The sequence below is a fragment of the Trachemys scripta genome, chromosome 5, assembly GCF_013100865.1.
Source record: "Trachemys scripta elegans isolate TJP31775 chromosome 5, CAS_Tse_1.0, whole genome shotgun sequence".
NCBI classification, from domain to species: domain Eukaryota; kingdom Metazoa; phylum Chordata; order Testudines; family Emydidae; genus Trachemys; species Trachemys scripta.
In genome coordinates this window covers 110,810,038-110,837,193 of record NC_048302.1, presented here as the reverse complement: position 1 = coordinate 110,837,193, position 27,156 = coordinate 110,810,038, and the positions used below count along the sequence as shown (strand labels likewise).

The following is a 27,156-nucleotide window of genomic DNA, read 5'->3' as shown; positions in this document are numbered from 1 at the left end:
TCCCAACTTGTTATGGGCTTCTGTCCCTTTACCCTTAATCCATTTTCTCTAATAATCCACCATCTTCTGCACATATTTGCTGTGACTTAACTTATCAACTTTTTTGAGGTTTCTGAATTTGAGGCAATATGCTTCTGGAGTAATGTGAAACCTTTTTAACACAGACTCTTTGAATTGAACATATTTCATAGCCTCACCAGCATCCATATTATTAAATACTTGTAAAGATTTACTAGTCAATTTAGGGAGCAGGAAAGTCATTCTCTGTTCATCAGGGATTTTATGTATAGTGCATATGTAACCCACACACCTTCTGGGTGTGGTGTTGTGTCCCATCTAGTGGCACCGAGACCACTTAGAGAGATAAAATGAGTCTGCTCTACAGCCTTAGCTAACAGCCAGTTGGCTTTTAGCTCATGATGTAGGGGCTCATACACTAAGCTCCAGAAATCCCAGGTTCAATCCCGACCGAGGTCTGTCAGTGTTGCACTATACTTTCAAAGGTGGTTAGATATTCTTCAATGCAGTTGGTCTCTCTGTAACCTGGGCGCCAGCTGTGTGATCCCTGGTGAGTGTTACATGTGTGCTAAAGAAATCAGTTTTTGTAGGTCTGATATGTTCAGGATGTGCTGCCTCTCTCTTTTCCTAGGGCTTTTACTTCTCAGGCTTTGCACTTTTTGTCTTCTAGCACCAATGCTCTTTGATGGGCCGCTTCTAGGGCAGCTCTCTCTACTTCTTGCTCTTTGTCTCTCTCTGCAGCTCCCCAACTCTGGTGCTCTCATTCCTTTTCCACTCTGTCCATCTCCAGTCTGGCCAGTTCTGTCTGCAGGACTGTTTCACTGTCGAATGTGCCCTGCTGGTTTTGTGAAAAAACACCCCCCTGAGTGATGCAAGTTTCAGTGCTGTAAGTGGCAGTGTTGACAGTGCACCAGCGCTGGGAGCTGCTCCCCTCGTGAGGGTGGGGTTTTTTTTTTTTTTACAGTGCTGGCAGAGCTCTCTCTCCCAGCGCTGGTGCCGCGACTACACAGCCACATTAAAGCGTTGCCGCAACAGCACTTTAATGTTGGTAGTGAAGACATACCCTAAATCTTTAGGCATTTTCGGAGAATCCAGTTGTCTCTTATGTCACTTGTCATAATCCACTAGTAGGGCTTTTAAGTCTTCCACTTTTTTTTTTTCCTGCTAGCTGGGAAGCAGCACTCTGTACACAACTCTTCCAGCTGCTTTTTGGCATACTTAATAGATGCTTCTTTGCTTATCTTGCCTTTTCTGCTGCTCAATTCCCCATTAGAAATAAACACAAGAAAATAGACTGTAACCTTTCCTTTACCTGTTCCCAAACTTCTCACTTGTGAGTTGCTGAGTAACTATATTATCTGGTATTTCAGTGCATGGAGCATGATCCTTAGCTAACCAGAAAACTGGGTGTAAATCCTGCTGACTATTCCACTACGACAATTCCCAGGGCTGTGAGGCACCTCACCACCACCTGCCTGTACTGTAAGAAAGTCTTGTCTGTACCTGCTGTGGAGCAATGCTCTGAAACCATCAGCCTCTGGCAACACAAGCTCTGCCTTCCAGGCATCTGCAGGCCTCCCTGTCTTTGTACAGGTTAGCAATAGGCACACACCAACTCCTGCTCCTCTGGAGTCCTTAGCCCCTTTTCACTGAACACTCTTAGATCCACTATTCACAAAGGAATAGCACATGATAGTGGGTGAGTGGAGACACACAAATGGAATGGATATTTTACCTACTAGGTCTGTATTAGTACTGGTGAATAGAGTAGAGAGATGGACTGGAGGTCTCTGTTGTGTTAGTTTAAATATATTGGGTGTGTCTTTAGTCCAGCCAATAGGTCTTCCTCATCCGTAAGTTATGCTTCTCAGACTTAAAGCTGGGCTATATAATAAAACTGATTTCAACTTTCTAACAAGATTTAGTAAAGATATTTGCTTGAGTTCAAACTCCATCAGACCACAGTGCTATTTTCATCTCATGCCCCCATTTAGAAAGACCCCAAACTCAAAATCAGACCATTCTATAAACAAAAACATCTGTTGAGAGTCTGGAATTAAAGCCAGGGGATATTGTTCTCCATTGGGACACTTAACAAACCTTACCTCTCTGCAGGAAACACTCTCTCTGCTAGACTAGATTGTAATTTCTGTCTTCTGTTTTATTTCTCACCTTCTTCATGCCATTCCTTCAATAAATATACTTTTCTTTTAGGAAAAGGAACTAGTGCAGGGGAGGGACCTGGAATTTAGTTACTCCTTCACTTTCCTTTGCACGTGGCTCCCCTCTGCCTCTCCACCCCACATTTTGTGTTGGTTATTGTTATTTTGATTAATTTTATTTAGATGTTTATTTAAATATATTTCTCATATATTTACAATACACCTAATAAAACACTTTAGTATACGTCTAAATGGATCAAAACAATACTTTTGAAACAAAGCTTTCCAACTTTTTCTGTCAACATTTTTTGTCAATATCAGCGTGTTCCTACAAAACATTTTGCTTTAGAAAGAACTGCATTTATTGATGGAAAACTGCCTCCTCGAAAATGTTTTGATTGGCTGTAGTTTAGGACTGAATCCTACAAGGAGCTCTGCATCAAGACGGAGCCCACTGACTTTGCTGGGGCTTTGGGCAGATGGAGGGAGTCTGCCCTCACCAAGCTTGCTGTAGGATCGGGGGATTAGGCCATAAACTGTTCAAAGCAGGGGCCTTCCATTCCTGTCATGCTCCAGGGGAAATGTGGAATTTGTGTGACTTTGCTCAATGATGGAGTTTGCTGAACTGGAGACACTTCTCGACTTGAATGTGTCTCTTGTTCTCAGTAATAATTAGAAACAAGAACCAAAAATCCTTTCCTTTTCATCAGCCTGTTGTTAGACCAGTCATGGTAGCATTGCATTAATACTCTTACACTGCTCTGGTTTGTTGTCCTCTAACAAAGCCGGGGACTGATCCTGCAAGCTGGAAATCAATAGGCTTTCTGCAGGGGCCTGATCCAGCTCCCACTGAAGACTCCCATTTACTTCAGTGGGAGTTGGTTAAAGCCCTTAATCATGTGTGGTCAGAATATCTGCATGTTACATCTGAAACAATGTTATGTCCCATCTAATTTTTTTTTCACATTTTTACCCCATTGAGATAGAAGAGTGGACATGTCTCTCTTGTGACCAAAAAAAGAAAAGTCTGTATTTGTCAAGTCCATTATTTACTGTCTATGAGAGATAAATAGTGTCAGTGTTTTATACAGAGCATCTGGCTTTTCAGGGGTTGTCTCCAGTTCTCCCTCTGCACAGTGATATGCTGCCATAGCCCAAGTTTAACTATGGGCTCCTTCAACTTTTGGCCCCAGTCAGCGATACATGCAACAATCTCTGAGTAAAATACTCCTCCCTGTTACAAAATCACACCAGTTCCACACTCTCCCACCCACCCCACCAAAGTCCATTCATTCTCTATGCTTGTTCCCTCTCTTCAGCTAACCCATTCCTTCCCTGTCCCAAGTCCAGCAGTCTTTCCTGTTCCTTCAGCAGTGGTAGCAGGCAAATAAACGGCAGTCTAGCTGTGAGGTGGTGGATCCCCCTGTTCATGGGCTGGAAGTTGGTTGGAGAATTAATCCCCTGTGGTTCTTGTGGTGAATTAGGTCTCTTCTTGTTGCTGGGAGATCTCCTCTTGCTGGTGTGCAGGGCTTGGGGGAGCAATTCTCCCCAAGTTAGTTTGGCAGATCAAGGGGACCAAGTCGCCTCTGGCTAGTGAGTGGGGATACCGGGCTTCAGGCTCTCTTCCAATATGACTTCTTCAGACTCTCTGTTGGGGTGGGACAGGCAAGCACCACCAGAAACAGATGGGTTGTAGTGACTATAGGAATCCTACTCCTGGAATAGTGGGGAGAAAATGGTGCACCCCTATAAACAGCAGTTAAAATGGGGGGCAGTGTTGGGGAGCAGAGCTCCCATTCCTCTGCTACCAGCCGGGGGAGGAGGTTCCCCTCCTCTCCTCTCCTCTCCCTGGCTTGGGAAGCGGTGCTTTCCTACTGTTTCCCCGTTACCTATGAGCACCCTAGAGGCCCTGATTGGAAACACAAAGAGTGAGTTCCCTTGCAGTGACTGTTGCAGTCACAGGGATGTCAGGTACACTCAGAGGGGGCTGACCATTTTAAGCAGCAGAGTTACAAAAATAATTTTTGCCACCTACACTCGGCCTTCCCACCCCACATACAATACAACAGCAAATAGCTCATTTCTGTCCTGGATAATCACAGTGCTATGCCCAGGATGGCCTAAGGATATGGGGGGAGTGTTGGGGAGATGATTCTTGGAGATATACCCTAACTGATTTATTCTACATTCTGAATGTGTGTGTGTGTGTGTGTGTGTGTGTGTGTGTGTGTGTGTGTGTGTGTGAGGGAGGGGGTTTTCTTTATGTCCCCCTAGCCTCCTGCTGCAGGAATGGAGCCCAGTTGTATATTCCTTTTAACCTTCACAATGGGTTGACATCAGTGTATGGTTTTCAAGGCTACATCCTCAAGGAGAAGGGCTAGAGACTGACTTTAATCTTTAAATGAAAACAGATTCTCCTTTACAAAGGAGCTCAAAAGCTGAAGCAAGGGATACATTTGGATCACCAGGTCTATTAACAGGAGGCAGGGGATATGATAAAGGTGTATAAAATCATGACGGGTGTGGAGAAAGTAAATAAGGAAGTGTTAGTTACTCCTGATAACACAAGAACTAGGGATCACCAAATGAAATTAATAGGCAGCAGGTTTAAAACAAACAAAAGGAAGCATTTCTTCACACAACGCAAAATCAACCTGTGGAGCTCCTTGCCAGAGGATGTTGAGAAGGCCAAGACAGTAACGGGGTTAAAAAAAGAACTAGATAAATTCATGGAGGATAGGTCCACCAATGGCTATTAGCCAGGATGGGCAGGGATGGTGTCCCTGGCCTCTGTTTGCCAGAAGCTAGGAAGGGGCAACAGGGGACGGATCACGTGATGATTACCTGTTCTGTTCATTCCCTCTGAAGCACCTGATATTGGCTACTGTCGGAAGACAGGATACTGGGCTAGATGGACCATTGCATAGCTGTTATGTTCTAACCTCCATGCAACTCACCAGTGATTGTGCAGCCCAATCTTCACCTTCTCCAAACATGTTCTCTCCTTGTGATCCGTGGGCCACATTTAAGAACCACTGGTAACATAAACCAAGGGCTCATTTACACAAGGAAAGAAGCCTGCAGTAGCTGGCACACACTATCTAGTGTGCAGTAGTTGCTTTGCACTAACTCCCAACATGGACAATCTTACTGTGCAGTAAGAGTGTCTTCGTGTGCATTAGCTTAACATACTTTGGAAATGTTTTAACCTAACTGCCAGAGGGCACTGTTGGGCTATTCTACATGGCCCTATAGTTTGGACTATGGGTGTGGGAACTGCAGCATGCACTAACACGGGGAGTTAGTGCAGAGTGGCAAGTGCACACCAACTACTGTGGGCTGCTTCCCACAGTGTATCCCAATACACTGCAGCAAAACACATTAAAGCACTAGTGATGAAACCCAGGCCACAGTGAAGGCCATAGGCATTTTGCCATTGATGTCATTGGGGTGTGGATTTCACCCAAGGGGAAAATAATGGGCCAATTTCATCTTTGGTGTAACTCCATTGAAGTCAGGGATACATTTAGATCGCTATGTCTGGCAGGGTTCAGTCTGTGTGTTCCGCTTTTGCAAATATTGCCTTGAAGCACAGAGGTTTGTTTTTATACCTCCTGCATGAGGTGACGGTGAATGTGACAATGAACGTGAAGTGAATTTGACACACAGCATCTCTGGGACACTTTCACTCTGTCTCAGCACCCAGGAACTTCCAGTAGAGCTGCCCAACATTGAATGGCATGTTACATTGATTTCCCAAGATTAGCAGCGTTTTCTTCACTAAAAGAATTAGCTGGACTGCTCTTTTGCATACAAGAATAAATGCCATTGTTTCTCATGTTGAACTGACCTCTGTGGTTACTCTGGAACAAGCTTTGGATTCTTTGAAATTAAGGCTAGAGGATCCCATAACTGAAACAGTTTTGTTTAGACAGAAAAACTGCCAAGATGCCCTTAAAAGGAAGGATCTGCCTAGCGCATGCTATTCAAAACATTCATTGCTATTTTGACCTTCAAAAATCAATCTAACTACAGCATAAATGAAGCCATATAGCTCCTCCACTGATTGTTACACACACAAGAGTGGGCCCAGTCCTCTCAATCATCACATTCAGAATTCAACAAGACTGTGTAATGACTGCAGTACCAGACCCATTATGAACAACTGAGAAACTCAGCCGGGGGTTTGTACTCTATCCTTTTTCCATTGAGTCAGCAGACACATATGTTCCTAATTTATCATTAAAAACAAACAACTTAATCCTTCAAATATGCAGTGTTCGGGGGTCTCTTCTTAAAACTGAATTACAAATTGGGTAATTAATGTAAATTTGTCAATGAAGGAAATAAAGGCATGTTAGATACTGTCACCAGCTGCTTCCTTCCTATCATTTCTGTAAATCCTTTGGAATAGCTCAAAGTCTAGATATTTGTAAATCTGAGGTTGTTACATTTTCCTGTTCTGGTGGTCATACGTGGCTGACAATGCTTTCTTTAAACTAGAGCCCTGGGCAGGTTGTGAGGGAGGAGCAAATTCTGTCCTCATTTACAACCATCGTGTCCCACTGAAGTCTTGGACAGAATTTGGCCTAAAAAGTTAATAGCTATTTTAAAACATTTATTCATTTACCATTGTCACACCCAAGGGCCAGCCTGAGAACTTGGGGGAGGCTAGGAAAATGAGTCTTTGGGACAAACCCCTCAAAGGTATTTGACTCCTTTACATGAAACTTGGGGCAGCAAGGGAGGAGTCATCTTAGGTCATCTATCTGGCTGCAGAAGTGAAGTCTGCTTGTTCCTTTTAACCCTATTGCCCTGTGTACAGGATTTCAAAGCTGTTAGCACAAAAGGAAAGGAAACTTCCTTTTTTTAAATGAAAGCTGAAAGTCTCTTTTACATTTCTACTTCCCCTGGCTCTGTCTCCTGTGTCTGAGACTTTTCCTCTTTCGGGGGCATATTTATAGACAGGCTCCCTAAATTTCATTCACAAAATCTATATGTGGACATGCAAAAATCACATTTGTAAGTGCAAAATGGGTACTGGCACATGGAAACAGGCACTCTCATTCATGTATTTACCCATTCTGCATGTACAATGGGTGCATGAACAAATATTGCAGCTACAATTTAGATGACCTGTTTTGAAAGTTTGGCCCTTTAGGCCTTTGAGGTATGTGTTAGTTATAAATTGTAATAAAATACTTGGAATTCAGCTAGTTATTGAGGGCATGAAAAATCAAGCCCCACAATAGAGTAGGAGCAAAGCTGTGAGACATTGTACTGATAAAATAGCACTTCTCTCTTAAAAATTGTTTTTCTTTTGAAAAACTGCAGCTGCTCAGAGCAGTATACCCAGGGCTTTGGAACAGTGGGAGGCCTAATTCTCCTCTGCTTTTCCGCTAAACAGAGGAATCTGATTTAAACTTTTTTCTGTTATATTAAAAGCCAAAGAGCCGCCCATAAAAAACAAGTATACAAGTGGAATAAAGGTAGGAGAGCAAGGAAGGCAAAAAGGAAGCAGAAGGGGGTAAGAGAAGAGAAAGGAGATCTGAGTGAATTGCAGAGCTGAGAGAAGAATCCAGGAGTCCTGACCCTCAGTGCTGTGCTGTAGCCACTAGACACCTCTTCCCAAAAGAAACATGCATGACCGTTCTCCCTATTTAGAAGGATCGGTTATATGCTTCGTAGAAATGGTATCATTTTCTCATTCTGTACTTTCAAAACAGTTAATCAAAACCCACATATTTCAAAAGGAGCTAAAGCTTTGTTCCCTGAATACCCTGTCTTCAGAAGCAGTTAAACAGATACTCTTGAATAGCAGACGCGACACAACTAGACGCGCTGACCTCTGCAACTGGACTAGATTCCAGTGCTGGTGCGCCTCCCATCAGGTGAACACAATGAGCGCTCCACTACCACTTATCCTGGACTGTATTTTACACCTTAGACAATTGGGATTATCCACCAGTTCCATTTGTGTGCATTTGGCAGCCATCATGACCTTCCACTGCCACATAGACAGCCACTCCGTCCTCACACACCCACTCACGAAACGTTTCCTGAAGGGCCCCCAAAATCTTTTCCCTCACATACAGGACCCAACCCTGGCCTGGGACCATGGCCTCATCCTATACTCCCTTACTAGACCTCAATTCGAATCAATGGCAACATGATCCTACGTTCACTTATAACCTCTGCCCAATGGGTTGACGAAACTGGGGCCTTTATGGCCTCTCCCCTGTACACACACTTTCATAAAGACAAAGTTACGCTATATCCACATCCTAAATTTTTACCCAAGATACCATCCCCTTTCCATCTCAATCTGCACACCCTGGACATCGGCCGACAATTAGCTTTCTACCTGGACAGAATAAAACCTTTCAGAAAATCGCCACAATTATTCCTTTCAGTGGCTGAAAGATCCATGGCACAGCCATCTCTAAGCAATGCCTTTCCAAGTGGATCTCGCAGTGTATACATTTGTCCTACCAACTACACAATTGACAACCTCCTACTGGAATTAGAGCACATTCCACCCGCTCGCTCTCCATCTCCATTACTTTTCTCAATCATGTCCCCATTGCTGACATTTGCAAAGCAGCCACATGGGCATCAATGGACACTTTCGCCCATCACTATGCCATCACTCATGACGCTGCAGCTGATACTCTCCTAAGACAAGCTGTCCTATCATCTGCAGTAAATGCCCCAGGCTTCCAATTAGGGGCACTTCTTTCTAGTCACCTGCAATGGAGCACCCATAGGGACATCACTCGAAAAAGAAGAGAAGGGTACTTACCCTGTGCAGTAACTGAGGTTCTTCGAGATGTGTGTCCCTATGTGTGCACCATTACCTGCCCTCTTCCCCTGGACTTCGGAGCTGAAACATAAGCTCTGCGACAGAGAAGGAACCAGGGGCCAGTCGGACTGCACAGTGCTATATATACGTCCTGTGAGAGCGGGGAGGTGCACATGTGTGGTCCTACGGACACTGCTGGTAAAGATCGCTAATCCCTTGCACTGGGGGCACTGCTGCACCTACAATGGAGCAACCATAGGGACACACATCTCAAAGAACCTCAGTTGCTGCACAGGGTGAGTAACCTTCTCTTCTTGTGTTATGTGAAGGGGTAAATAACTCTTCCCTACTCATTTTCTCCACACCATTCATGATTTTATAGCTCTCTATTATATCCCCCCTTACTCGTCTCTTGTCTGAGCTGAGCAGTCCCAATCTTTCTAACCTCTTCTCAGATGGAAGCTGTTCCATGCCCCTAATCATTTTTGTTGTCCTTTTCTGTACCATTCCATTTCTAATACATCTTTTTTGAGATGGAGTGACCAGAACTGCATGGATAGATTTATATATAATGGGTCATGCTGAAAGTGATCCATATCAATGCAGTATCCCACAGAGACCAGGGAAACCTCAATGATCAGATAATTGACACCTAGCAATCAATGACTAAGAGGAAGGAGGTTTTCCCCCCATTTCTCAGCTGGGAAGCTGAGCAGAGGCCAGTTCAAGACCAAAGGACAGAGAGATGACAAGCAGGGGATGAAGAGGCTGGCTGCTCTCACATGGCACTGACAAAGGATCAGAGAGAGGCAGAGCCTGAAATGGAGTTCACAGCAGCTTGGCTGGTGGATTGCTGTGGCTTAGCCAGATGGTCTGTGTCTTAACCTTTCTCTGTGCAAACTTAAGGACTTCCAATGCTGTGTTCCAGTTGACTAATAGACCCTGTTGTTTTGATAATGCTGCCTGGTGTCTCTGAAAATCCTTGCTGAGGTGCATTAGTCCCTGAAGAATGTAAAAGTCTCTGACTAGGAGTCCATCTTAGTTGGACTTGCTGGGCAGAGCTCACAGTGTGAAGCAGGAGACCTGAAGCCATAGTCACTCTCTCAGAGGTGGTGAGGCAGGATGGCCTATCCTGATGGAAGATTGAGATCCTTTGTGATCCTGGCACAGTGAAAAAGCTTCCTTGAAGAGACTGTTTAAAAGCTGGGGTATAGCACCGATCCTGTGACACTGGTATTTGTGGGTGAGCTGGGTATTGTTTGGGTTGATATTTTTATTTCTGGCTGGTTACCTTTCAGTGTTGCTGATGAGCTGAGGTTGCTGATTTTATCTTCTCTGTGGTTGTATTTGTAATCTTTGCAAAAGTTGCCTAGAACCTGTGTAACCCACACACTTCCTGAGTGTGGTGCTCTGTTCCATGTAGTGGCACCGTGATCACATAGAGATTAACGAGTCTGCTACAGCCTTAGCTAACAGCCATATGATTTTTGGCTCATACATTTAGCTCCAGAGGTCCCAGGTTCAATCCCATCTGCTGACAACCGGGGTCCGTTGGTGTTATATCTAGAATAGGTGCTTATCTATCTATCTAGAGATAAAATGAAGATGCCATGTTTTGAGGTAGACTCTTCAGTTGCATTAGTCATTCAATGGAAAGCTGATTACCAAGGTAAAACAGGCTCATTTTCCAATTCCCAAGGAGCCTGCTCAGCCTTGCTCAGTAGTAACTAAAACCCGAGTCTGTTGACTGGGAGAAGAAAAAACCCTTACTGGGGGGATGAGCAGCTCTCCTGGTTTAAAGCCTGCTCATAGCTCATCCATGTGAGTATTTTTACATCCAAGACACTAAGCATTCCTACCTTAGATGGGTTTTTCTAGCTCATAGTAGGAAGCCCTGACTACTTTTCAAAGGGCAGAATCAGGCTATTCATACATATTTTATTGGTACATAGTTTTAGTTTTTAAGATTCGTTTTATTGATACATGTGGGTGTTCATAAATTGTTCTGCTCAATGAACCATTTAGAACCAAATATTAAAAGCACATGTGGCCATGATATGGAGCCTAAACGCTGTCTTTGATGTGGCTATGTAACTACAGTAGTTGTCAGGTTGTGGGCAGTATTCTGATGGTGCCCACATGATAAAAAAGAGAATGTAAATGCCATGGTACACTGTGGGCTACATACTGAGCTGGTGTAAATCAGCATACCTCGACAGTCAACGGAGCTGTGCCAATTTATGCCAGCTGAAGATTTGGCCTTTGATTTTAGAGAGTGAGAAATTGAAGAGATAGTTCATTGTATACTATACGTTTTAAAAAAGCCATATTGGCCTGGCTTTATTCAGAAGAAAATTCTTTTGCACTGAAGTGTAATTTCAAGCACCACTATGAATGTGAGGCCACACAGACCCTGCCCATTATTCACTAATTCATCCATTAAAACAGAGCATTTGAACAGCGTCAGCCTGGAAATACTTAGCCTGGCCCACCTAAGAGGACACATTCTGGCACATTTTCAAGATGGTGCTTTATCTTACTGGCCTTCTACAGGGGTGTGAAAAAAGAAAACCAAACTGGAGTGTCATGTGAGGCAAAGTGAGCCAGGGCTGGTCCTCTAAGCAGGGCTGTAATTTTTTTTCTTTCCCCCTGTATTTTTGCCCCAGTGAGCTGATTGTCTTGTTCCACATCATTTGTAGGTCTTGGCTAGAGCACAAAATACTGTCACTCAGTAGAAGCTAAACAGTGAGGCCAGAGTACCAGGGTCATGCATCTAAGGCACTAGCAGGCTCAGATTTTAGCTCTGTAGACTGTCTTGTCGTCTTTGCTTTGTCCTTCATTGCTTCACAGGATCTGCTTTTCAGTTACAGTTTGAATTTGAAAACAAAAATAGATTCCAGATGTCTTGTGTTTACTATTCCAGAACCGCAAGCTAAGCTAGCTAGTGACATTTACCTTAATGCAATTTTTGGGTAACTATAACATTGATTCTCACCATCAAATGCAATTGATTGTGATCTTTCATGTTTTCCTCCACCATTTTTTTATTAATTGATTTTTCAATTGGTTGGAAAGGCGGTATTTTAAAGGGAATCATTCAAGGAGTGATCCATAATCCAGCTGCTTGGCATGTGTACAGCAGCAGCAGCATAATTAGCAGCACATAGTGCAGTCTGAGTGAATGCTGCAATATCTTAATTTTTTTCCCTTTTAGGGTTCAGTTCTGGAACCTGTTCCAATGCTAGTATCTTACAAGTGGCTATTTTTCTCCTCAGAAATGAATTGTAGAAGTAGGGTAACTTGCAATCTAGCTATCATTATCTCAAGTACACAACTGCATTTAGGAGATGAAGATCGCCTCAGTGCTAGGGTGCTAGCCTGAGACTCAATTGCTTGCTCTGCCACAGACTGCCGGTGTCATCTTGGACAAGTAATTTAGTCTCTCTGTTCCTCCATTCCTCATCTATAAAATGGGATAATAGCAGCACTTCCCTGCCTCAATGGGTATTGTGAGGATAGATATATTACAAAGGTTGGTGTTCAGATACTGTGCTAATGGTGAGCATACATGTACCTTAAATAGATGGCAGGCCAAAATTTTTGTGAAACATAACAATTGTATAATATTAAGAAACCTATTTTTCAAACGATACTTCCCTGCCATGTATTTTTACATCCACAGGAATAAATGTGTCAGTATTACTGGCTCAGTCATCACATGTGACAATGAAACCATACCTCACAGTTTCTATTGTTTCTACCTTATAGTGTACCATACTGTTGTAGTTGCACCATTAAAGATAAATTATAGGATGGGATTTTCAAAAGTACCTTAGATTACTAGACTCTGAGGCCAGAAGGGACCATTGTGATCATCTAGTCTGACCTCCTGCACATTGCAGATTACAGAACCTACCTTGCCCACACACACCTGTAATAGACCCCTAACCTCTGGGTGAGTTACTGAAGTCCTCAAATCATGACTAAAAGACTTCAAGACACAGAAAATCCACCATTAACTCTAGTTTAAACCTGCAAGTAATCCCGGCCCCATGTTGCAGAGGAAGGCAAAAAAAAAAAACCACAGGGTCTCTGCCAATCTGGTCCCGGGGGGAAATTCCTTCCCAACCCCAAATATGGTGATCACTTGGACCCTGATCATGTCGGCAAGACCCACCAGCCATACACCTGGGAAAGAATTTTCTATAGCAACTTATAGCCCGCCCCATCTCATGTCCCATCATCAGTCATTGGTGATATTTGCTACTAGCAGTCGCAGATCGGCTACATGCAATCGTAGGCAGCCATGGTGGCTTGCTTTTGAAAATTCCACCTCTAGTTGTTATTTCCCTTCTGAGCCCAAACATTTTCTAGCTTGCATAATATCTGCCCATTTCAAATTGACCTCTACACAATATATCATTTGTTTAGCCTCACACATCATTTCACAGACATAATAACTTTTATTTTCCACACTGTAATATTTTGCAACTATTATCAGAAATAGCAACTACACTTTGTTTTATGATACAAATTATACATAGCTGTCACACTGACAGACCAGCCAACCTGTGTATGAGCCACAACAACTTAACAAGAGACAATACAATTATAATCAAGACAATCCACATATGAAATAGGTATCAAAGAAATGTTAATTAGGCTAGCATTCTCCAACTCATTCACTTTGTATTGATAAGAATCAGAGAGTAGCTGCAAAGTGTATTTGTCTGTTTACCTGTGTCTTGTTAGAAGTGTACCAATGTAACCCAATTAGCTTTTAGATGTTAATTCCCTTTCAAGTCTTAATTGCCTTATATTATGTATGTGTCTATGTCCCGTAACCTTAAAATCAAATATGTGACATATTGCAGAAAACTAATAATTGTATCTACATTGTCTTCAGTTTAACTATCTCTGTTATAATGGAGGACCAGTTAATTGCCTTATGTAAATAAGTGTAGCCAGTTTACCTGTGTGTGCATAGGAAATAGAAGATTAACATCAAAGCAATGGTCTGTAAGCTATCTGCATGGCCTATTCCTCCTTGGAGGAAAGCCCTGGGTATGACAATTTCTGTGAGGAGGCTTGTCAGCCTGCTAGAAAAGCTATAAAAGAGAAGCCTCAGGCCTGGTCCTTTCATCTCAGGGCTGCTTAAACTTTAACAGGAAAGGTTTAAGCCATAGGACTGAGGTCTTCAGGTAGATACCTGGATTACCCTGGAATTCTCTAACAGACTCTACACCTGAACTGCCTAGTGGACTATAACCCTTTGAATTGATTCTAGAAAGACTTTTTACAAATCAGCAGCCTGACCATCTCTGCTATGAAACTGACCTATGGACTTTACACACTGCTGTATGTATATTGATCTCTTAACCATTTATAACTCTCCTCTTTCTTCCTTCCTTTTTTTTATAAATCTTAGATTTAGTTATTAAGGATTGACTGACAATGTGATATTTGGGTAAGATCTGAGATTCATATTGACCTGGGGATAAGTGTCTGATACTTTGGGATTGGTGAACCTTAAATATGGTGAATCAGGTTTTCAGTAACCTCACACTATATTAGACTTGGTTGTCTAGATGGGAGCCAATGACTGGAATGGCTAAAGAGGACTGTCTTTGGCTTCTTGTTAACCAGTGTGGTACTACAAAAGCTCTTTTGTTACTGACTTTGTGAATTTAATTATAGAATAAACCACTAGTTTTGGGGATTGTCTGCCCTATTTCTTGCAGTCTGCCCTGAGTGTGGCATTCTCCGTGGGGCCCATGTAGGCACCTGGTCACATACTAGTCTCATAGACCATGATCCTACATTTCTGGCATGTCTAAATTCCTACTGAAGTCACTTGGGGTTCTGTGTGTGTAACAGAAGCTTGATAGAGTGCCAAAATTCTTCCTCCAAGGGAATTGTTTGTATCTTTCCATAATGGTCAATTCATCTTTGAAGTATTCCATTTGCACCACAAAACATGATACTCCAGTTTCTAATTTGATAATGAATTGTTGGTACTGAAAGATAATGTGTTTTCTTTACAACAAATGAGTCAGTCACTAAAACTGTTATCTCAAGTGTTTAACATTTCATCAGCATTTAACATTGCAATTAGGGAATGCGTCAAGACAGTAGCAGCCAGCACTAACCTTAAACTACCCTTTCATCCAAGTCAAACTTGATATGTAGATATCTGAACAAAAATATAGCTTGTATATTCTAAAATGAAAAGAAGAATTAAAAAAGGATAAGAATTCTGGTTATTAGAGAAACCTATGTGCAAGGCTTATTATTTCAAAGTGCTGCAGCAGTGCAGCATTAGCACTTAGTGGAGATGCTACCTACGCCCAACGGGAGAGCTTCTCCCATCAGCATAAGTAATCCACTTCCCTAACAGGCGGTAGTTATGTTGATGAGAAAAGCCTTCCCGTCAACATAGCACTGTCTACACCAGCAGTTAGGTTGGTATAACTATGTGCTCAGGGCTGTGGAAAATCCAGACCGCTGAGCAATGAAGTTATATCAACATAAGTTTATAGTGTAGACCAGGGCTCAGAAATAGAGGCTTATAGAAAAGGCACTGTTGATTGTCATTTGAGTACCTTTTATACTTTGTTTACTCAAGTGGTCAACATTAATGAGCGAGAGTAACGAAAGGTTTTGTTTTGTTTTCCTCTATAAATATCAGATTTATTTTTTTTATTAAAGCTAGTGTTAAAAAATTAGATAGTATACAGGTTAAGAAAAGAGTGTCTGTACATCTGGATATAGTGCTTAAATTATGCACAAATACAAAGTTTGTTTTTAAAGTCATAAGATACATATAGTGCATAATCACGTACACCCAAATTTAGGTGAATAAATTTAAGAATACAGTTTAGATATTAGCATCCAAAGTATTCGGGTACATCACTCATGAAAAGTTATACAGAGAGTTGAATGTGGAAATATAGCAATGAGTGAAGATTGTCCCTCAGTAATTGAGAATTTAGGGTAGGTTGTCCATTTAGAAAATACAATCCATGAGGAAAGTATTTTAAACCTTCCTCCTCTTCTGCTCCTATAAATTATTCCTAATCTGGGGGAAACATTTACAGAGACTATTCCCTAATCTAAAACAGTGACATTTTCTCAAGATGACACAGATGAAAGAGTGATCCAAACCACACACTTTTGGAAGGTACACTAATGAGAGCAGTGGGAGCACCTACATAGAATAGACTAAGAAAAGAGTCATTTAAATGGCTTATAAATAACAGTAAAGTAAAATTAAGAAAAGCAGCTCCCCCCCCCCCCCAGCGACTCCACTAAGAACAAAATACAAATAAATAAATAACCTACAATAAGAAGAAATATATTAACATTACAAACAAGACAGTAACACAACAATTTTTTTCACTTTCTTTTAACCAGAATATTCTCCCAGATGGGAGGTGCACCTTTCCTGGAAGCACTGCAATACAAGGTTGATGCATGGAGTGGATGGAGCAAGCTCCTATTCCAGCTCCCTGTTTCAAAAATCCATTTAATAAAAGGTGTTGTTTTGTTTTCCTCTATAAATATCAGATACTAAGATACAGCCAAATCCTGAGCAAGGTTCTGATCCTATATAAAACCAGATTCCAGTAGAAGAGGCACAATTTCACTCAGCTGAGAAGCCAAGTCATAATCTGTATGGGGGACTCTAAGGCTCAAGCTATGGAAAATGCCTATGTGACAGCTCTGCACATTCTGGGCCCTGCAGTAACTGTGAGGTTGAGGATGCCTTCTCCCCAGCCCTGCTGTACTTCAGTGCATTTTTCTTCCTTTCACTCAGACTTTGCTTCACTTCTGAGTATTTGGCCAATGGTCTCTAGAGTTATCACGATGTTACCAGAGGACAATCAAAAATACTGTAGCTGTAAGAACCCACCTGCAATCCTGACAAATCTGAGAATGCACATATAATACTTAGTAAAACAGTTGTCTCTTTAAACATAGCAATAACATGCAGACTACTGTCTACTGCTCCTACCCAGACCTGAAGAAGAGCTCTGTGTAAACCCGAAAGCTTGTTTCCCTTACCAACAGAAGTTGGTCCAATAAAAGATATTACCTCACCCACCATGTCTCTCTAATATCCTGGGACCGACACGGCTACAACAACACAGCATACTGCTCCTACAGTGGGACAATCATGTACAATCATAGTACAAAACAAAGCCTGCAGAATGCTTTTTCCAGCTTACACAGCTGTGTTATGGCTGATGCGGACTTGAGTACTGGGAACAAACTAACAGCATGTGCGCACGTGCTCAAGGTGCACTGCACACTGAATCATTTCTCTTTACTAAAAGTAGAATCCTTGGATTAGCAATAGAAGCGCACTTGTGGCTAGCTGGCTCTGAAACTGGTTGTGTGCTCCAGATATTTGTACTGAAAATGTAATTATAGAACAGAATCGAATTTGGTTTTCAATAGTGCTTTATTCTGAGAATCTCAAAGTGCTTTACAAGGTATTGGATAAGTGCTAGTTCCCCGACTGTCTAAACAAGCAATTGGCACTCAGTACTAGCACACAAACTTCACTGGATGTTAAAGCCAGCATACTACAACATTAGGGTAAGTTCCTGAAACCTGAATTGGTAAGCAGTCCTGTTTTGTTCATGCAAACTACATCTCAAACACTCTACGTACTAAAAGTAAATAAAAATACACCTATGAAGCTGAATGAAAAATAATAGCACAGTTAAATTAAAATGCATGAACAAGGTAGAAAAGATATGTTTGTGGATGACTGAGGGTTTGTGTACACTTGAAACACTACAGCGGCACAGTTGCAGCACTGAAGCTGCACCACTGCAGCACTTAACTTTCAACACTACCTAGACTGACGGGAGAGGTTCTCTACCCCAAGAGGTGGTTGGTAGGTCAATGGAAGAATTCTTCTGTCAGCCTAGTGCTATCTGCTCCAGGGTTTAGGTCACCTTAACTGGAATGTTCAGGAGTGTGGATCTTTCATACTCCTGAATGACATATCTGGATCAATCTTTCTAGTGTAGACCAGACCTTAATAAAGAGGAAGAGTCTGAGGCAGAGTGACTCAGGAAGACTGTTCTAGATGTCAGGAGCTGCAGAAGAGAAGGTTCTTGCAGTAGCAGTGGCAAGACTAGGTGAAGGGGCTGAGAGGAGTGAGAGCAGAGCTAGGGGAGTGAAGGGGAGATCTGAAACAAGATCCATTGGGTAATATAGGGCTAGCCCGTGAAAAGTGAAAAACAAGGTAGGAACATTTGAACTGGATCCTGAAATGAACGGCAGTCAGCGGAGTAATTTGAGGATAGGGATGATGGTGGCGTACTTCTTTGTATGTCTAAGAAGGAAGATAGCAGGATAGGCAATATAACTGGAGTGTAGAGAATGGAGATGCGGGGTGGGAGCACATGGAAAGAGGATTTGCAATAGTCCCTGTGAGAGTTAATGAAGGCATGGATGATGAATTGATCAGTAATGGAATTATCCCAGGACTTGGGAAGTGTGGCAGGTTTGGTAATACAAAGACTTGTCCTATAAGGCAATAAGGTTATCAGGAGTATTATGTTTATCACCTACTCTTCTTGAAAAGTGCCAGAGGACCTTTGGGTCAGATTCTTAGCTGGTGTAACTCTATTTATCTCAAAGGAATTAGGCTGATTTACACCATTTGAAAACCTGGCCCTTCAATTTCTACCTCAGTAGTCAATGGAAAAGGGTGAAAAGGACAGTAGTTTGTTTGTCTCATCCCTCTACTGCACCACTGCGGTGCCACTGCTGGGTATAAGCCCACTTCTTAGTGGGCAACTTGAACCCAGGACCATCTGAGATGATTTTCCTGTGTTGAGATAGTTATTTGTATCCATGCCAGTTTTAAAGTAACCTCCTATCTTAAGAAGTATTGATTAGACTAAAAAGCCAACAGTTTTTAAATATATTTGCATTTCAACACACACATTCAGTGAATTATTGCATTTTGCTTTTTAAAACCAGTAGGCAGATAAGAAGGGAAAGAGAGAAGCACTGGAAGGAGATGAAAGGGGAAGGGTTAAAATGAGGAGACTCTTAAAACCCAAAATGTACACAATTTAAGAGAGGAAGTGGATATAAATGGAAACTACATTGGGGAGTGAGAACTCTTCTCTCATTCAACTCAATATATCATTGTTCAATAGCCAGCTACAACTGGAAAAGGAATCTCAATTACAAATAAACCAGGCTTTGAAGTTGTGCCTGTGTTTTAATGTCTTCAATAAAGTTTACAAATAAAAAAGAGACCATGACTAAACTTCAAAGAAGACCTTGACAATCCAAATTTAAAACGTTTAGAAAGTTGTGGAGACCCTTTGACAGCATTTAAAGACATGTCAGGTACTGGACGATTGAGCTCCTCATAATTTTTCATTTTAATTTTTTTCTCAACAAAACATGATCTTTTTCTGAAACTGGAAATGTCCATAAAAAGCTTCCAGTTTTTTTTTAAAAATTCTATTTTTTCATTAAAACCAGAAATTTTGAAATGTTGATGTTTTGAAATTTTGGGTTTTGTTTTTGTTTTTCCCCTTTCTCTTTTTTGCCACTGAATACAGTAGAATAAATGAGGACCAGCTGTTCTTTCTTTTTTCATTTCTTTTCTTTTGCTATTCTGTAGTTTATCAAAACTTCCTCAACTTTGGAAAAGTTACAGAGCGTCAAAAGGGAAAACAAGTGGGAGGAAAGACCCTGGGGTATCATTAATTCTGTTGTATTCACTGGTAACATGAAAAGACGGAAAACACCAAAAAACAAACATATCAACATTTGAAAAAGTTTTGTTAACATTTTTGAAAATCTTTGTCAAACTGTTTTTCCTTTTTTGATCAATTCTACAGTACAGTGAATGCAGGAGCTCTGCCTTCTACTTTTAGATGAGAATTGTAATTTTGATTGATTTTTCCAAAACCCTGAAAAGATGAATAAATGTCATGTATAATAATTTTGTAGTTTAATGTTCTTCTTGTGATTTTTTGTGTGTGTGTATACTAAAAATGTACCAGGTACTTCGCAACTAAATACATTTATCCTATAAGCTTCGTTGCTATATCATCTCTTCTACTTATGTGCCCTACCAGAGTGGTAGCTATGTGAAACAAGATATCAGAATGCTAGCTTAAAGAGACTTCCCTTCTCACATCAAAGGGGAAGGTGCCTCTAATGTCAAGGATGAAGAAAGATACTGATGTGACCCCCTCTTGCTCTTGGATAAACTATCACCAAAGGGATCACTTTAAGAATCAAATATACCAAACATAGTGAATGAAAATAAAGAAAATCAGTGGCTACGAGAACAACTTCAGTGGCATGTTTCACCTTTAAGAATTATTAACATGAGTTAGGGTTTGTAGGATTGAGGCTAAAACGGGTGAGTTGTTCAGCACCAAAGGAAGTAGCAGACAGTAAAGATATAAAGGGAGGGTCAGAATAGGTTCTTGCTTATAAAAACAATTACTATTACAGAAATGGTGTTTTCCTTACTCCTTTATATTATATTATATTGTATGCTGGAAGACAAATCTCACTGAACAGGCAACTGAAAGACTAACATTTAAAATGAGGAACTGACCTGGCACGTTTTAATACCATTTGCCCATTATTTTTTGCGTATCTTCCCTCGAAGAGCATGGATCTTCTTTCTACTCAAAGCTTATAGCTATTGATTTTTTAGCTATATTTTGGTCTGGATTATTGTCTTTTGCTTGATACAGTCTAACCATTTGCTCCACTGGCACTTGCTCCAAATGCTTGTCTTGTTGTTTTACAAAAGCTATAGCTATTTTTGAAATGGCAAACAAACAAAAAGAGAGAAAATGGAAAAAAACGTCATTTTTGGAGGAGGGAGAAATCTGTAAAAGGCTGCTTGCTCCCAGGCTATGTATGATATCATGAATGCCACGTTTTAGTCTGGGATACATTTACCGGCTAAGATATTGAAACTCTTAGAAAATCCAGGTTTATAACAGAAAAGCAAAAGTAACCTGTTTAGGAATATAAATGAGAATCAACGGAAGGCGCAGAATCTGAAAACCCTAGGGCTTGGGTATTTATGAAATCAAAGAAAGAAGATTGTTGCATTTGTGAACAAAATAAAAGCTGAAAACATGCACAATGCAGTTACCCCAGTGTGTCTCTGCAGGAAGTAGTGTTCCTATAACTTACCAATGTTTAAAATGTCATACCACAGTTCCTATGCTAAAATTGTTCATTCTTATGTTACTGCTCAAATATGCACTGAGGAGAGGGCCAACAGATATAGTAGATTTATTCTAGTTGCCAAGGTCAAGGATTCTTTTTTGGATTCAGCCAGCAGGGAACTCTTTCCTCAGTAACAACCGATAGACTGTCTGCGTTGCATTCTGTTGTCAGTGTGCACCACTGATTAAAAAAAAAAAAAAACAACCCTATGTGAGAATATTTTTAAAGGGGAACCAGGAAATTATTTATCAATGTGAAGCACCAGAGAGTTATGTATAGTCTTCAGTGCCAAAGTTAGGGGGTTTACAGCACAACATCTGCATTCACTATAATTCAGACTCCAGCTGCTGGAAGCTCTTGCAAGGCATGTAAGTAAAGGGCTTCATTTCTCTGAAGCAAACTTTCTTTATTCTCTTGCCTCATAAAGATGCTCAAGCAACCCAAATTTCAAATGGGTTTGGTTATGCTAGGTCTGTTTTTATCTGGCAGTGTTGCACTGAATAATGCATGCCCGTGTGCATGATAAATAACTTGCCTATTCTAAGAATGAATTGCGTGTGAACTGTGATAAGAGCAGAGTCTGTACGCTGATCAGTCTCTCTTTTCTTTTAAGTTCACTGAGAGCTCTGTTCTCCATTTGTGATCTGCATGAAGAATGATTCCATTTCTTTGATTCTGTACCATGTTTTCAAGGAAAATGTGAAGCTGACAGCAAAATGTAAAACCTGTGTAAATAAGAGTGATTAGTAGAAAGCAAGTGTTCACAGAAATGTCAGAGTCCAGTAGCATTGTATGAACTGCACTGAACAAGGGCTGTTGGTATAACTTATATGTTGTAACCATTAGGTTTGGGTGGGCACTGACTGTTCAGCAAAAAGAACGAGAAAAGGCGTATCAGACACTTGGATGCTTGATAAAAGCTCGTCTCATTTTTCTTGTTCGTATTTAAGTTCTGAAGTAGTCATTGTTGTGGAGTCATTTGAGGGGTATGGTTTTTTGTTGCTCTTCCAGCTTCCAGGTTGAGCGTAGTCACATATTTTATTAACATTGAGCCAGATCCCACAGTTCCTCCATATTCTTAACTTGGGGCAAAATCCTGCTGACATCAATATGCCAAAGTAAGGACTGCAGGGTCTGGCCTGTTCTTGTACTGATTTCATACCTGCAGATAGTACAAAGTGTGAATGATGAACCATTGTGTCCAAAGGTTCCCAAAACTAAATGTCTTTATTAAGCAGGACAGATTTAGTTTCATGTGAAGTCAAAAGTTCAGTGGTTCATCAGAAGCCTGTCCAAAACTTCAGGATGTCTCCTCTCACTCAAACAGACTCCCAACTCCCTGCAGCTTTGCTAAAGCACCCGGTCCTTCCGACTTTCATCTCTCCTTCCCTCCCAGTGCCCATCTATCAGTACCTTCAGAGAGGTCTCTCCCTCTATTCCTGCAACACTCTGAAAGGCATAAGGCCCTGGAAATCTGGCATCTTCCCACCTGGCGATATTGGTTATCATTATTTATCATTTATGTTACCACAGTGACACATTGTGCAAAGTGCTCTGCAGATGCAAAGAGATTGCCCCTGCTTCAAAGAGCTTGTTGCCATTCCCAGTCCTTCCACAAACCTTAGGTTCCTCTCTCTCTCCCCCTATGACTTTTCTTTGCTTTTAGAGACAGGGAAGTTATGGGGGTGACGTACAAGGGCCTGATCCAAAGAATACTGAAGTCAATGGAAAGACACTCTGACCTCACTGAGGTTTGAATAAGGGCTCCAGTATGTATACTGGAGAGCTGAGGTTGAAGGTAAAGCTGAGGAGAGTTGAAGTTGAAGGTAAAACTCTCTTTGACTTCAGTGGGAACAGGATGCAGCTCAGTGTGAGAAAGCTTGCAGTGAGGGAACAGTAGCATATTAGACGGTTATAGGGATAAGAAGGAGTTATTGGATAGAGGTGGGGATGCCAGAAGATTCACAAGGAAGACAGAAGTCTCAGTCATTCAGGGAGTAGTGGGAAATGTTCACAAATGTTCTGAGTGTGAAAAAACATTCAGGTTCAACTTGAAGATGAAATTCTTTTATTTCCCTTTCTTGCTCAGTTTCATGGCCAACTCATCCCTAGTCAGAAAAACGTTACTCCAGTAAGAACATAGGTTGTATTTTCAGGATTTGTGTGTGTTCATGTGTTTTATTAGTCTCTTGGCAGAAAATACATCTTCTGAGCAGAAAAACTTTCTGAAACTTTCATAGTCTCTTGCTTTGATGCAGCAGATGTCTATGATAAGCAGATGGTTATAGCTTTGGATTTTTTTTAACATCTTCAGATATTCTGCTGTGTATTTTTTCTATGAGCAGGAATGTATGGGGTCTCACCATACAAAATTGATCCAGTGAATGAAGAGCATCTATGTCTGGGTGCATGATGTCATTTCCTAGCCCACAAACTCATAAACCACATGTCATCTAAGAGGTTTTGTTGTGGGCTATTTTTGCCCCATTACTCAATGTGTGTAACATTTTCAAGTTAGAAACTGAGTGCCAAATTCTGTTTTCAGATGCACGAGTCTGGTGCAAGCTTAGTCAATGCAAGCAAGCAAAGAGAGGAGTGAGTGGAGTTTCAGCAGTATAATTGCAGACTGAATTTTGATTCTGATGTATATGTAGTAAAAAGGCTAAAATTTCATTACTGCAAAATTTCTTAGACAAAATAGGTATTGCCACAGGCACTGCATTAAGACATGTTTGCATTTTTATTCTAAAACCTTATTTTCAAGAGCTGCGATATTGATGAAATCTGCTCTGTGAGTAATCTGAGAATGTAAGATCTTAGCCTAGAAATAGATTTTAGAACATAAATTGGAAATATAAGGGTGAGATCCTGGCCCCACTGAAGTCCTTTCTCCTTCCCACTCTTCCCCCACTTTGAGACATAAACAGGGTTTTTTTTGGAACTCTACAGACAGCCTGTGACGTGACAATATTGTTTAAAACTGAATTAGTTAATTTTAGAAACAGATTATTGCATATGTACAGTATATTTTTAAATTAAAAATAACATAAGAATTGTTACCAACATGGATTTAATATGCATGGAAGGCACTAGTATTGACCTGCTAGAGCATAAGAACCTCATTCTGGGAATTTTTCAATTACAATGCCATCAGGACTTCATACAATGGAAAGCTGATACTGTCTATTGCTGATAATTGCTTCCTGCAGGGGTTTTTGCATCTTTCTCTTGAACAGCTGGGACTGGCCATTGTCTCAGACAGGGTACAGGCCTAGACTGACTGTTGGCTTTTCCCAGTGTGGCAATTCCTGTGGGTTTTTTTGGAAGCATTAAATTCTATTTTGTGTCTGATACTGTAGGGAAAAAATATAAATAAAAACAAATCTAAGTAGGTTTCGTCCTGATGGCCCACAATGACTATTATTACCAGATGACACAAAGGGTTAGGAATTTGTATACCAAGTGGGAGAGAGTTGGCTGAAATATGAGACTGTTGGGATGCTTTTCTCTTTTAAATTGTGACTGTTTAAAGGCTGTGAACACGTTAATGCACTAAAAATTCCAGGTGGCACTCTGCTACCTGACAGCGACATTGTTTGCAGAAAGGAAATAAATCCTGTTAACCTACTTTCGGGGGCATGCCAAGCTTCTTTCACATCAGTCTGCATTCTAACAGATTAGGTCAAAATTCTGATCACCGTGTAGAGCCCTCGTGCACAGGTATCTATTTTAGGTACTCATATGACCCCCTCTCCCATTTCTGTAGTATTTGAGCACCTCATAACCTTTAATGTATCTATTCTTATAACATCCCAGAGTTTGCAGATGGGAGAACTGAGGCAAGACTAATTGTTATGCCAAAAAACCTCTCTTGGGGGGATAGGGATTTGAATCTGGGTCTTCTGAATCCCCAACTAGCACCCTAACCATTGGATCATTCTTCCTCTAGGTATAGCCTGCTCTGAGCATCATTGGAACTACCAGTAACCTCAGTGGGAGTCAACACTATCACCTGATTTTTGGGGCCCTGCTTGAAGTGAGACAGGGGGCTTGGTAACTAGGCAGAGCTGGGTAACTTGCATGGCTCTGCAGGTTGGCACCTTGGATCTGCTTTTGTTCTCTTAGGGAGTGGATTCAGAGGGTTTGCCTCTGGGGAAGATTTTGCCCCCAAAATTCATCCATTCGGTTGGTGTAAATCAGTCCACCTCCACAAAGAAAAACTGCAGCGTTCTCTGCTATGGTGAACGTTGTCATCATACAAAACATTCTCCCCCAGAATCCAATGGTCTTCGGAGGATCTTGGCTCATGAAGAAGCTGTCAGATGATGGAGTGTGGAGACCCAACATTGGCATCACAGCAGTTGGGGAGAGGTGTGGTTAGTGGGATCCCTATGGTAGGCAGAGTGACAGACAGTCCTGTTGACTTCTCCATACTGCTGTGAGAAGATTTGTCCTGCACTCGTTCTAGTCTGATGCCTCCTATTAGTGCTCTCACGTCGACTGAGGGCTCTCATACAAATTCTGCAGTTTCATTTTGGAATACTTTGAACTTCTAATAAATCTAAATGCCCATTTTGTTTGCAAGCTTGGTGAGAAAGACAATTAAGTCCCACCAGGTCTACAAAGAGTCCCATGAATCTGCTCACTGTGTGGCACTTCGCTTCCTGTGGGTTTCCCATGGGAGGGGCACAATGGCCATCTAGTATCTCAGCCTTCAGAAGGAGCTTTTCAGTGTAGGATTTAACCACATGAACTCTTCCAACTTTTAATGAACTTCGCTTCTGTAGTCAAAGCCACTATGTACATCACGCTAAAAACTTGTCCTTATGAAGTTTCACCTTCAGATAAGCCTGCTGTCCTCTGTTGTGGTTAGGTTTTAGGTATTTCCTTCTTGGGGTGCTGGAGTATTTTCTGGATTATTAGTGTCTTTTTCCTAAAGTGTCTGTGTACTACATATTATAGCAGTGCATCATTTCCCTGTAGCTTTGAGAATCAGTATCGTTTGCGCTGGTGTTTAGCACGAGGTAATGCAGACTTCATGCTTGGCTAGTTTTTGCTTCATATGGCTTCTACCATCTTGTCTACATTGCTGCCAGTGTTTTCTATCACCTCCACAGGGACACCAGATGCATCTAACGGCTCCATCTTCATTTTCCAAACTGAAACAAACCATGGAAAGCAGCCATGTGTTGTTCAGATGCTGGTGGGGGGCGGAGGGGAGGGAGGGAGGGAGATTGTTTCTTGCTCAATCAGTTCACTCACTGAGAATTTGCTTTGTCTCAAATACTGTCACTCTTTTGTCCCTATTTTTCTACACCTAATTATAACATTTAACTATAACTGAAGAAAGGAAAAGAAAAGAAAAGAATACTTTGAAAACAAGTGCTAGTATGTAGCGAGGGACAGTAGACTTTGTTCCCAATTGAAGAAATAAGACAAGCGAGAAGAAGAATTTAAATGCAAAATAAGCAGGCTGCGGCCATTCCAAAAATAAGCAAAAAGCCAGACACATGCTCCTACCCAAATCATGCATAAGCAGATACAAGGTATAATGTACTAGCGTAACTTCACAGCACAGCAGCTCTTCCAAACTGAAAACTAGCAGGGATAAAAGTACTTCTGTACCTTGTACCATCTCAAAAAAAGATATACTGGCATTAGAAAAAGTTCAGAGAAGGGCAACTAAAATGATTAGGGGTTTGGAACGGGTCAGTGCCATATGAGGAGAGATTAAAGAGGCTAGGACTTTTCAGCTTGGAAAAGAGGAGACTAAGGGGGGATATGATATATATATATATATAAAATCATGAATGGTGTGGAGAAAGTGAATAAGGAAAAGTTATTTATTTGTTCTCATAATATAAGAACTAGGGGCCACCAAATTAAATTAATGGGCAGCAGGTTTAAAATAAATAAAAGGAAGTTCTTCTTCAC

General features: G+C 41.3%; 1 protein-coding gene and 1 pseudogene across 2 annotated transcripts in view; one reads left to right on the top strand and one right to left on the bottom strand.

The window, feature by feature from the left end:
- C1QTNF7 (C1q and TNF related 7) overlaps positions 1–27,156 on the top strand; it is an 83,411-nt gene that overhangs the window by 12,713 nt on the left and 43,542 nt on the right. Inside the window, exon 1 of one of the 2 annotated variants that reach the window (XM_034772846.1) lies at positions 21,339–21,590. The exons of the other annotated variant lie outside the window; for it this stretch is intronic. The gene's annotated coding sequence lies outside the window, so the exon portion shown is untranslated. Of the gene's footprint in view, positions 1–21,338; positions 21,591–27,156 lie in introns of those variants that run through there. 2 annotated transcript variants of the gene reach the window in all.
- Positions 16,411–16,555, bottom strand: LOC117878643 (annotated as a pseudogene).